This window comes from Lygodium microphyllum, chromosome 29 (genome assembly GCF_053477565.2).
Source record: "Lygodium microphyllum isolate KBCC chromosome 29, Lygodium_microphyllum_v1.1.10, whole genome shotgun sequence".
Taxonomy (NCBI): Eukaryota; Viridiplantae; Streptophyta; class Polypodiopsida; order Schizaeales; family Lygodiaceae; genus Lygodium; species Lygodium microphyllum.
In genome coordinates this window covers 19,312,159-19,324,838 of record NC_141163.1, presented here as the reverse complement: position 1 = coordinate 19,324,838, position 12,680 = coordinate 19,312,159, and positions in this window count along the sequence as shown.

The window sequence follows — 12,680 nt, the reverse complement described above, 5'->3', positions numbered from 1 at the left end:
TGTGCTGAGATGTGACAATCAGAGTTGCATCGCCATTGCCAAAAATCCAGTGTTTCATGCACGCACCAAACATATAGAGATCCAGTATCACTATGTGCGTGATTTGATGGAGGATGGGATAGTGGAATTGGTCTACTGTCCAACAGAGGAGAATGGAGCAGATATCTTCACCAAAGCACTTACGAAGGATCTGCTTCAAGTTCATCTTCAGAGACTCGGCATTGGGCCGAGGAGATAGTTCACCTATGGGTGGACATTGAGGGGGGGTGTTAGATATGATCAATGGCCCACCCTCATTAGGTACTACCAATGATCCATGGTGCTCAAAGTTGTAAGGCCCCCATTATGAGGAGAAGCCAAATGTGAGCCCGGACATTGGTTGAGTCCTGACTTGTATATCAGATGAGGTCTATGTGACCGGATGGCAAAAAGGTGACTGTTGTGGGTCTAATCTTTGGGTTAGACGGAGTGGTTAAGCTGGTAGCAACTCGAGGCACATTGCATTGAGTTGCGTGGTAAGGGAGTTAAAAGGGGCCCCTATTGTGGGGTCCGGGGGCCGCGGAAGCGGCCCCTGGCTGGGGGGTCCCAGGGGGGCCAGCGGCCCCCCTGGCGGGGGTCCGGGGGCAGCGCCCCCGGCCCGATGGTAAAGGGAATATTCCCTGGAATATTCCCTGGCCGACTAGTGGAGGCTCATATGGTAGGTCGGTCAGCAGGCCGACCTAACGACCTTCGCGGGCTATAAAAGCTAAACCCCTTCGCAGCCATCTTACACTTATCTTTCACCCAGTCAGAGTTGTTGTTCCAGCTAGCCTTAAGCTCTTCACCTATCTTCTGTCTAGATCGCCATCTAAGCTTCACACAGTGGAAGCGCACGGGTGGACAGAGCCATCTTTGTATCAGTTGTTTGGAGTTAAAGAATTTTACTGATTCTCCTCTTATCTGTTGTGTACTCTCTATCTCTTTCTCAGATTCTGTTCGCTGCGCCGTGTAATATTTTACAAGTTCATCCTAGAACATACATCATTTGTCTATTTTTTAACAAGGAGAGTCTCGATCACCTGAGAGTGGGAACAATGAGTGCATGTCCCCAATGCATGGTGGCATGAGTAGCAATAGTGCACCACCTATACTTGAAGGGAAGAGTCAAGGAAAGGGATCAAGCAATCATGATAGATACAAAGTGACTCACAATTTCATCATGCAGGAGTATGCAATAAAGCATGGGCTACAACTATCCAAGGACCCAAAAGGATTAATAGCAACATTTGTGCAAGGAGAAGTAAAGGAAATGAAACAAGTATTTGCAATGCAAGTGAAAGCAGGGAAATGGAAAGCCATGCTCAATTTTCTAGTGATACTACCTATGGACGACTTTGAAGTCATTTTGGGCCTTGAGTTCTATGGCAAGTATGTGATTGCAATGTTTGGCAAGGAATTCAATGAGATGCCACTAGATATGTAAGTAAAAGGTGTACGAGTGCCATGTGAAGAATGCAAATCCCTGGCACAACTCCAATCAAAGTGTAGATAAAATATTGCAAGCTAGGAGTCTCTTTCCAAGTCATAAAGTCAGGACATAGTAACCCAAGAGCTCCAATTCAATCGACACTACAACCCATCACAAACATTAGGTCTTACATCATGGCCTATTGTGCAAAACAAGTGGAAAAATCAATGAGAAGCGAGAGGACATGGTGTACTTATGCATGCTCAAACCCGTGGAGAAGGAGACAGCCAAAGGCCTAGAACTACAAGTTGACAACAAAGAAGTAGAAGAAGTACTTAAGGAATATGCAGATGTGATGCTCATAGAGCTACCCAAAGGGTTACCCCCCAAAAGAGATGTAGACCACAAGATCGAGTTGATCCTAGGGGTAGTCCCAGTAACTAGGGCCCCATACTGAATGAATCACACTAAACTAATGGAATTGAAGAAGAAACTATATGAATTGGAAGAGCAAGGCTTTATCCAACTAAGCAAGTCCCCATTTTCAGCACCATTGTTGCTTGTCAAGAAGAAGAATGGAGGATTTAGATTGTGCATAGACTATAGGGCACTTAAAAAGATCACTATTAAGAAAAAATACCCAATTCCCTTAGTTGATGAATTTCTAGATAGACTACATGGAGCAAAATACTTTAGCCGCATAGATCTTACATCAAGCTATCACCAAATCCGCATAGTTGAAGAAGATATCCCAAAGATGGCCTTTCAGTACTAGATATGAAAGCTTTGAGTTGTTCATCTTAAGATTTGGACTTAGTAATGAGCTAAGAATTTTTTGTGGATAATGGATGGAGCATTTCAGGCTAGAGATAGATGTGTTTATCACTCATTTATCATTATACACATAGATGATCTACTAGTTATAGCAAAACTGTAGAGGAGTACAAGGAACATTTAAAGTTAGTATTCGAGAAGCTAAGGCATCAACTATGTGCAAAGCTAAAAAAATTCAAGTTCAGAGTAAAAGAGTTATAATTCCTAGGGTTTATTGTAGGATACAAAGGAATCAATGTAGACCACAAGAGAATCAAAGCAGTGAAGAAGTGGCCAATCCTTCAAGAAATTAGAGAATTCCTAGGCTTCGCTATATTCTATAAAAGATTTGTAAAGGATTATAGTATGGTTATGGCCCCACTATCCCAGCTAACCAAAGGACAAGGAAATTTCACATGGGGGAGTGATCAACAAGCATCCTTTGACTTGATGAAAGAGTGTATGAGCTAGACTCTTGTACCCAAAGTGCTAGACTTCACCAAGCTCTTCAAGATCTCAACAAACACATTTGATTATAGTATTGGGGGAGTGTTTATGCAAAATCATCACCTCATAGCCTATGAATTAAAGAAATTCACAAATACAAAAACTAAGTGAAGTACCCATGAGAAGGAGATGCTAGCAATAATCCATTGCCTTAAAAAGTTGAAGCACTATGTACAAGCACATAATCATCTTCATAGACAATATCTCTCTCAAATACTTCGAGTCCCAATCCAAGTTGTCCAACACTAAACAAGCCAAATGGCTAGACTTCCTAGAAAAATTCAATAAGAAGATCAAATATAAGCTAGCAAGTCCTATGAGCAAGATAGCAATTGCACTAAGTTGGAAAGAAAATTTGTAAGTAGTGAGTGTAGCAAGTAGCAACTTCCTAGAGTTAGTGAATGACGCCCTAGAGCATGACTAGGATATGTGTAAATGAAAGTTGAGAAAACACCACATGGCATGTATATACTAGAAGAAGGGATCCTTTTTGGTAGAAAGAGACTATATATTCCCAATAGTGTGGAGCAAAAGAAGCTAGTATTATATGAAGTGCATGATGGGAAACTACAGGGACGCAAAGATAAAAGAAAATCCCTATGGGCCTCAAGGAAATATCTCTTTTGGCCAAACATGAAGGAGGAGGTTATAGACTATGTCAAGACATGTCCCACTTACCAACTATTGAAAGTTCCTTGCACCAAGCCACCCATGGAACATCATCAACATGGATTTCATTATAGAACACCCAAAATCCCATGGTACGCCATCATCTTTGTGGTGCTTAACTATTTTCTCAAGAAAGCATACTTCATATGACCAATCCACCATTGAATGCCAAGGAGGTAGCCAACCTCTTCTTCATTTATCTCTTGAAATTACATGGGCTATCCTTAGCCATTGTATCAAATCGGGATGGTCATTTCATGAGTGACATGTGAAAGGAATTCTTCAAGGCTCTAGAAACACAACTTAGTTTTTCTTCATCCTTCCACCCAAAGACAAAAAGGGAAATTGGATAAGTGAACCAAGGAATTGAGGATTATCTCACAAGCTATGCCTAGGTGGACTAAAAAGATTAGGCCTTGTACCTTGATGTGCTCAAGTTCCACTAAATAGTTCAATCCATTCAACAATAGGTTATACTCCCTTTAAGTTAGCCACAAGAAAAGAAGTCATCACACCATTGGCCTTAGCCTCAGGAGCCACCAAAGCAAAAGATCAGGATGCATAAGAATTCTTAAGGGTGGAGAGAGAGAAATGCAATAGCCAAGTAGAGTTTGGAAATGCATAAGAATTCTTAAGGGTGGAGAGAGATATATGCAATATCCAAGTAGAGTTTGGAAAAGAGAAAAATCACCATGACTAAACAATCTAACAAGAAGTGCAAAGTAGTGCTTTTCACTAAGGGAGACATGTCCTTGCCGGCTCCAAGCATATGTCCTTACCAAAGAATATGAGCCCTAAGTTCCAACAATCACTACTATGGACCATACCACATCTGAACAAGGTCACCTAAAAGTTGGAACTACCAAAGGGCATCTGTGTACACAATTGCTTTCATGCACACCTATGCAAGCTCTATCCAAATACCCAATGGGAGCAGCATGTTCCATTGCTTCATTCCAATAGCCCTTTCAAAGTAGAATGAATCCTTCGGCACCAAGAGTACAAGGGTTACCCTGAGTATCTTGCCAAGTGGAAAGGGTGCCCTCTCAAAGAAGCCACTTAGATTTTGGAAGCAAAGGCTCGTGAATGTGGCAAAGAGGCATGCCCAAGGAGTACCCCAACAATACTTCCAATGTACCTTGAGCCAATACTTAGATTATCATAGGAATTTGAAGCCTCCACTTCTCAAATATAATCAAGTCAAGGCTGAATTGGAGAAAAACCAAATCAAAACAAAGAGTCTAATGGGCTCACACCTTGATAGAAAAAGCTATGCTAAGACCTCCAAATTCATAATGCGGTATACATTAACCAACTTGATAGAAAAGGTTATGTTAAGATCCCACTAATGAGTCCAGAATGAGCTACATTAAGACCCCAAAAGCATAAATAAAAACTACACTTAGATTATTGAGGATAACAATCCATTGTTGTGCGAGGGTGAGTGTAAGGATTTTGTAGGTATGCCATGGCACTTCCCTAGAAACATCTATATAGGGAGTGGTAGTGACTCTAAGCCTTTCTTGGTGTGTGATTCCCTATTTCTAGTGGTGAATCCTCACTTCTGCAACATCACAAGGTGTAGTATTGGAGTTGTGTCTATGTTGTACTATTTTTTTCATCGAATAATATGAGAGTATACCTTGCTCTCACATATTATGTTACCTTTCTATCCCGTGTTGAAGAGTGTAGGTGCATTACACTTCCTCCCCTCCCCTCCCCTCTCCTTCTAATTGGATGAGAAATGATGCAGTATTGCCTTGAAAATAGGCTTATATGCTATCGTGCAATAAAGATTGGGAGGGATAATATAAAACCGATGGCTTCCTTCCTCTATTGTCATATGAGCTTAGTTACAAAGATTGGAATTAAACCTTTTGGGTTTTCAAATTGATAGCTTTTCCTCATGATTGATGAAATAGAGGGATTTTTTTTGTCTTAAGAAGTGATGCAAGCCCAAATTTGAATATATGAGAGAAGCGTGAATCCACTAGCTAGTAGATACAAACTTGACCTAGTAGATAAAAGAAGGAATCCTTAATGATGATGATGAGGGGTCTACTTATGCATGCATGGAAGCCATGATGACTAACATTGATTGAACACAAGGAATAATAAAAAGATAAATGCAAAAAGTGAGGCATGACTCTGATCGAATACAATCTCTCCCCATGCATTGAGAGGACTCTCTTTAGTACATGTCTTTATTCATATTATTGATCTTATGCCCAAACTAGGATATTGCATCCATGCTTTATGCTCTTTTCACGAATTTCTCCTCTTTTCCTACTTTCTAACTGTTGAGAGTGGAAAAAGACTGAATTTTTGATTGATTTTTGTTATTTTTTAGGATTGAATGATTGATTTTTTATGGATTTAGAGTGATGTGTGATTGATAATGGAAGTTTTTGAGAGTGTTTTGGATGAAATTGATTATGTTTTGGAAGATCATGATGATTATTAGTGGAAATATGAAGCTCTATGATGTTCTGATAGGTTCTGTTGAGGTTTCTGTATACCTTCTGTATAGCTTCTGTTTTGTTCTGATTTTCTTCTGTATAAAGCATAGATTGATGATTGACGAAGATTGAAATCTTTTGGAAGATTATTGAATAGTTTTTTATAGTTTGGAATGGTTTTATTATGAGTTATGAGGTTCTAATGACCTTCTGTAACCCTCTATAAACCTTGTTAGAGCCTTTGTCTTTGCTCTATAACTATTCTGTATCTGTTCTCGTCTTGTACTGTACTGTTCTGTAGATTTTCTGTAAGTGTTCTGTATAATGTATGTGTGACTTTGGGAAAGTTTTCTAACTTTTGGAAAGGATGAATCTAAGTTCAAACGAGCTAAAACAAATGGAAGAAGCAGCTACTAAAGACTGAAGAGAAGACTGAGTGATAATGACATTAGTGAGCTATGAAGGGACACTGTAGTGGCTCTGGTGCCTCTTCACATCAGACATACCTCTTGGGAGGTGAATCCACGACCTAAGAAGGATTATTGAGAGTTGTTATGAGAGTATTATAGTGAGGATATGATGTACTATTGATAGAGAGAGAGAGAGAGAGAGAGCCAGAGATAGTCAATTCTATCAAAACAGTGTAATTGTATATGAGAGATTGAGAGAGAGAACTATGAAGACATTGAAGATGAATACTATGTGATTGATTTCCATTCAAAAATGGTGTATTATTTTATATTCATTGTTCTATTGATGGATTCTATGAAGATGCTGAAGATTATGGTTGATTCTATCAAATCTGTGGGAGATATCTACTATGATGCTGCGTGAAGATTTGCTGTTTTCTTTATTTTGGTCCATCAAAAGACCCTGATCTTCATGTAGCAGAATTCATGATAGCATGTGTGGCTAACAATGCCAAAACCCCTGAGCATTGGTTAGCGATATTCCCTGCCACTTTCAAAGGCATGGCATTTCAGTGGTATGAGAGACAAGTAACAATAACTTTTGGCACATGGGACGACCTGAAGTTGGCCTTCCTCACTAAATTCAGGTGTGAAGGTTTTGAAGAGCGGATGGAGAGGAGTTCATGAACCTAAGTCAGTCCTCTGGAGAAAGAGTAGAAGCTTATGTCTCGCGAATGGAATCCATCCTGATGAAGAGATGGACTAACCATCATTTGGACGAAGGTATCCAGGAATGAGTGTTTCTGAGAGGCCTACAACCAGAAGTTTGCAAGTTCGTGGAATTGAGAAGACCAGTCAATCTGCAAGCTGCAGTGGAAGGTGCAAGATTGTATGACAAAGTTGAAGTAAGGCTGTCAATGACTCCAGGAAGAGGAGTCTTACCTCCTCCCATGCCAGGAATGGTATACCCACCAAATGCAGTTCCAGGGACAGTTCCCTATCCCTATCCCCAGATGCAAACAGTGCCGCAGTATAATGCACCTAATCCACTGTGGTCACCACAGATGACAGTGCCTCAAATGATGGTTCAACCACAACAATAGTGGCCTCAAACAATTCCTCCAATGGTGACTCAACAACGGTGGAACCCTACCAACTAGAATCAACAACCCCAAGTCTCAATAGGAGCTCTGAATCAGAAACAAACAAGAGGACCCTCTGGATCGACCCAACTAGTGTATGCAGTAATTACAGAAGCTTCCCAAAACCCTACTACAAGCACTTCAGGAGGTGAAAATCTGAAGGACTACTTATCCAACTCAGTTGCAAGTATCAAGAAAGAGCTTATGGATGTGATTACAGAGCAGCTATAGACGTTGAAGGTGAATACTACCAATATATCCACTCCTGCGGGAGCTTGAAGAGATGTGATGCGCTCTAATACATGGTGTGGAAAGTGTCATCAAACGGGACATTTAACCACTAAATGCACCCGAAAACCAACCATTCTTGGAGCCTTCTGTTCCTACTATTTGCGGAAGAACCATACAAAGGATATTTGCTCTCTGAAAGAGATGCACAAACGAAGATAGAAGGATGAAAATGCAAGATTCAACTTGCTAGAATCCAAAATGATAACATAGGATATTGGACCAAAGCCTAGGGAATTTGGTCCTAATTTTGGTCCAAGGATATTTTCCTCTCAAAGTTACAGAGGACGACAGTCTAGCGGTGGTCAGAGATCAGAGGTGGAATGTTACAGGTGTGGAGAAAAGGGTCATATCTCCCCAAATTGTCCAAACCCTAGACAATTTGTGGATTACAAGCCCATATGTAGCCGATGCAAAGGAGAAGGCCACACGGCAAAGGACTGTCCAAGTCCAACCCCTGTAAAGGCCAATGGCACTGATAGCCAACAGAAGGTACACGAGCCTACCTCCAATTTGGTAGAGTTGGAAGTTACCGCTATCACACGCACCAAGAAGAAGGAACCAGTTCTTCAGAACGAAAATAATTCTCGTGCCAAGACTGTGAAGTTCAACCTACTAAAACAAAGGGACAGAGCAATACATAATAGAACAATGCAGTACAGAGCATTGTAGTTTCACAGAGAGTCACGGAGACAGTCCCAGAAACAGGACCAGAGGTCGAGGAGATAGATGAGACAGAAGCACTTTCAGAAATAGAAAAAGTGCCGATGCTGCACTTATTAGAAGCAAAAAGAAAGATGAAAATGGGTGTAACCCCATTCCCCAGTAGACTAGAGAAGTCTGTGGATCCTATCAAAGATTATGACTTGGTCAAAGACCTAGATACCTTTAAACCAAACCTAGAATTCCGACAGTTACTGATGTTGTCTCCCAGCTGCCGAAAGAAATTCAAAAGCATCTTGACAAGAAGACGTGGACTAAGGATCGCTCCTTCAACAGGGACCAGACCAATAAGGCCCCGGAGCCTGTAAAGGAAGTTGATGTGGCTAATGCCTTCCTAGATCTTGGAACCCCAAAGATTAGTGTATGGATTGAAGGATGCTTTATCTTAGATGCATTGATTGATGGAGGATTTATCTCAGATGCATTGATTGATGGAGGCTCATCAGTAAACATAATGATAGATGTGACAATGAAGGACTTAGGGTTGCAAGGAATTCAACCTACCTAGTGGCTTATCAGATTGGTGGACCAAAGCAAAATCAAACCATTGGGCATCCTCCCATACGTCAAAACAACCCTTGCAGGAAGAGATTATTGGCTGGCATATTTGGTGGTCAAATCAAATTCTTATGGGACCTCATACCCTCTACGGTTGGAAAGACCTTGGCTTTTTGAAGCGAGAGCCAGGACAAACTAGTTCAAAGGAACCTTGACCCTAGGCAGAGGACCAACAAAGTGGTGTTAAAGTTATATGGATCACAAAAAGGCAATGGATCCACATCCATCAAAGTCATAACTGACTCCTCCAATGAGGTAACAGACGGTACATTAGGAGATGAAGAGGCTGTTAAGCAGATCTTTCCTAAGAAAACAGAGGCATAGTCCCTAACAGTGGGCATTGTAAGCCAACTACCGAGGGAAGCAAAGTCCTTGTCCATGGGAGAATACCTCATGTCTCAACTAGAATTAACTTTTGAAATCACCTCTGACAGTGAAATAGAAGCATGGATGTACTATTCTCCTAGTTACATGACAGTCGCAGAGACAGAGCAGAGGCAGAACAGATACAGAGCAATAACAGATACAGAGATAGAGCAGAGGCAGAATAGAGGCAGAACAGAGACAGAGCGGATACAGAGACAGTCACAGAGAGAGTAACAGACACAAAGCCAGAGACAGAGGCAGAAGCAGATGCAGAGGCAGAAGATATGTTCTTCTCTTACAAAGCCTCTACAGAAGCAGAGACAGAGACTCCAGAGGAAAAGGATGAAAATGATGAGCAAGAAAATGAAGCAAGTTATGAAAGTGCAGATGAAGAATTTCCTCTAATAGCGGATGATCTTGTTGATGTTCCTACAGAGACCTCAAAGGCCGAAGATCTCAGGGTGCTGTATGGAATGACTATGGTTCCATTTGGGTTGGCCAATGGACCACAAAGTATGCAGAATCTGTATAAGCAATGGATTAAAAGCATAAAAATTAAGTTCACCAATGGCTCCTATTGCCCTCACCGTTCAGTCCAGAGAAAAGATGATGATGATGCCCCTTGTCAACAGAAGCCAAAGCCCTAGAGCCATGACCTCTAGAAGGTTCGTGCTATGTGACATTCCTGGATGCATCCTCTGAAGATGAATACCTAAGTCCAAAAGAAATTACCACTCACAAAGAAGCAAACAAAGCTCTGATACCCTTTCAGCAACCTCAACAGACAAATGAGTCATCTATTTAGAAGGAGGACACTGGTTCTAGTGGAACATCAGACGAGGACACTGCTTTCTTGAAAGAGTCAAATCTCTATCCAGAAGCAATCCGTGGGACATTTATCCGTGAAATGGAAGGTGAAAGACAAGTAACATTCTTGGATACTAACGGTACCGAACGTCACCTAAAAGTGGGTCTCAATCTTCCAGAGGGAGAACTAGTGGTTCTGTGAGACCTACTCAAAGAGAACTTAGGCGTGTTTGCTTGGTCATATAAAGATCTAAAGGGGATTGATCCCACAATATGTCAACATCACATTGACCTAGAGCCGAATGCCAAACCTATAAGGCAAAGGCAAAGGCGTATGAATCCTAATTATTCTGCTCTGGTGAAGGCTGAATTATTGAAACTTCTTAAAGTAGAGTTCATTTACCCCGTGGCTAACAGTGAATGGGTTTCGCCCATTGTGGTAGTACCCAAGTAGAACGGAAAACTTCGAATATATGTCGACTTTCGAAAGCTCAATTCGAAGATGAAGAAGAATCATTTCCCTATCCCTTTTACAGACCAACTATTGGACAGAGTGGCAAGCCATGAGATGTATTCCCTCTTAGATGGATTCAGTGGATATAACCAAGTTCAAATTGCAAAAGAGGACCAATCTAAAACAACCTTCACCACTAGGGGACCTATGCCTATAGAGTGATGCCATTTGGGTTCTGTAATGCTCTTGCCACCTTCCAATGAGTAATGATGGATGCCTTCCAGAATCATTTTCCTGATTTCATTGAGATGTATCTTGATGACTTTTGTGTCTATAGCTTAATCCGTGAGCATTGAGGACACTTAGAGCAATGTTTTGAGAGATGCCGAGAGTATGGGGTTTCTCTCAACACCGACAAATGTGTCTTTGGCGTCTCATCAGGAGTTCTTCTGGGCCATATTGTCTCGGCACAAGGGATTGCAGCAGACCCGGTGAAGATTGAGAAGATTGCTACTTTAACAGCACCAACAAACTTCAAGCAATTGAGAGGATTTCTTGGCCATGTGGGTTACTACAAGATATTTATTGCACATTTTGCAACCAAGGTAGCCCCTTTGCACAAGCTCCGAGGAAAGATGCGGATTTCCTTTGGACTGATGACTGTGAAGAGGCCTTTAATGACCTAAAATAGTGCTTGATCCAAGCACCTATTTTACAACCTCCTGATTGGATGAAGGAGTTCCATGTGCGCAGAGATGCATCAGTTGAAGGGCTAGGTGCTGTCCTATGTCAAAAGGGCCCCTCTAAATTAGATCAACCAATTTATTATGCAAGCCGAAAGGTCAATGATAGGGAACAGAACTACACAGTGACAGATCTTGAGTGCTTGGCAATGGTGTTTGCACTAGAGAAGTTTAGACACTATCAACTGTCAATGCATTTCAAGTTCTATGTGGATCATGAAGCCTTGTCCTTCTTGATGAACAAAGCAGATGTTAAAGGACAATTGATGAGATGATTGCTCCTCTTCCAAGAGTTTGATTTTGAAGTAGTCACTAAGCCTGGCCATTCCCATGTCCTAGTTGATCATCTATCACGTATCCCTCAAACAAAGGAAGAGGAACAGGATGACCCAAACCTTCCTTATGCTTCTTTTTTTCTAGTTGAAACAGTTACTCCCTGGTATGCAGACATAGCCAACCTCCTGGAAACTCAATAGTATCCTCCTGGCATCTCAAGCTGTGAGAAGAAAAAGCTTCTGTTAGAATCAGCCCCCTACACCTTGTTAGGCGGTGCACTGTACAAGACAGGCAAAGACGAAGTATTGCAAAGATGTGTTGCAGGGGATGAAATCGGCATAGTATTAAAAGCATGCCATGATGAACCATGTGGTGGACACTTCGCAGGAGAAGTGACAGCTAGGAAGGCTCTATTGGTGGGATACTGGTGGTCGACCCTCCACAAGGATGCATATGATTACTGTAAGAGATGTGATACTTGTTAGCGAATGGGGAAGCCCACCAAAACAAGTGCCATGCCACTGCAACCCATTCTTCCCTTAAAGCCGTTCAAGAAGTGGGGGATTGATTTCTCCCATTGATCCACCTACCAGATGGAAGCAGAACAAATACATCTTTGTATGTACGGATTATGTCACAAAGTGGTGTGAAGCTAAAGCCCTGAAACGGGATGATGGTGACAACGTAGCCCTATTCATGTACGAGAATATTATCACCCGGTTTGGCAGTCCCCTTGAGCTGGTAGGTGACTGAGGTACTCATTTCCTTAACAAAATCATGGAGGAGCTGACAGAGCTGTATAAGATCCGCCATTGCAAGTCCACTCCTTATTACCCCAGAGCCAACGGCCAAGTTGAAGTCACCAATCGCATCCTTTGCTCGATTCTGACAAGAATGATTGCTGCACATGATCGCGACTGGGATGATCAACTTATAGAGGGCCTATGGGCGTACAGAACCTCTCATAAGGCAGCTACAGGACAGACCCCTTTCCAGCTAGTGTATGGTACAGAAGCCG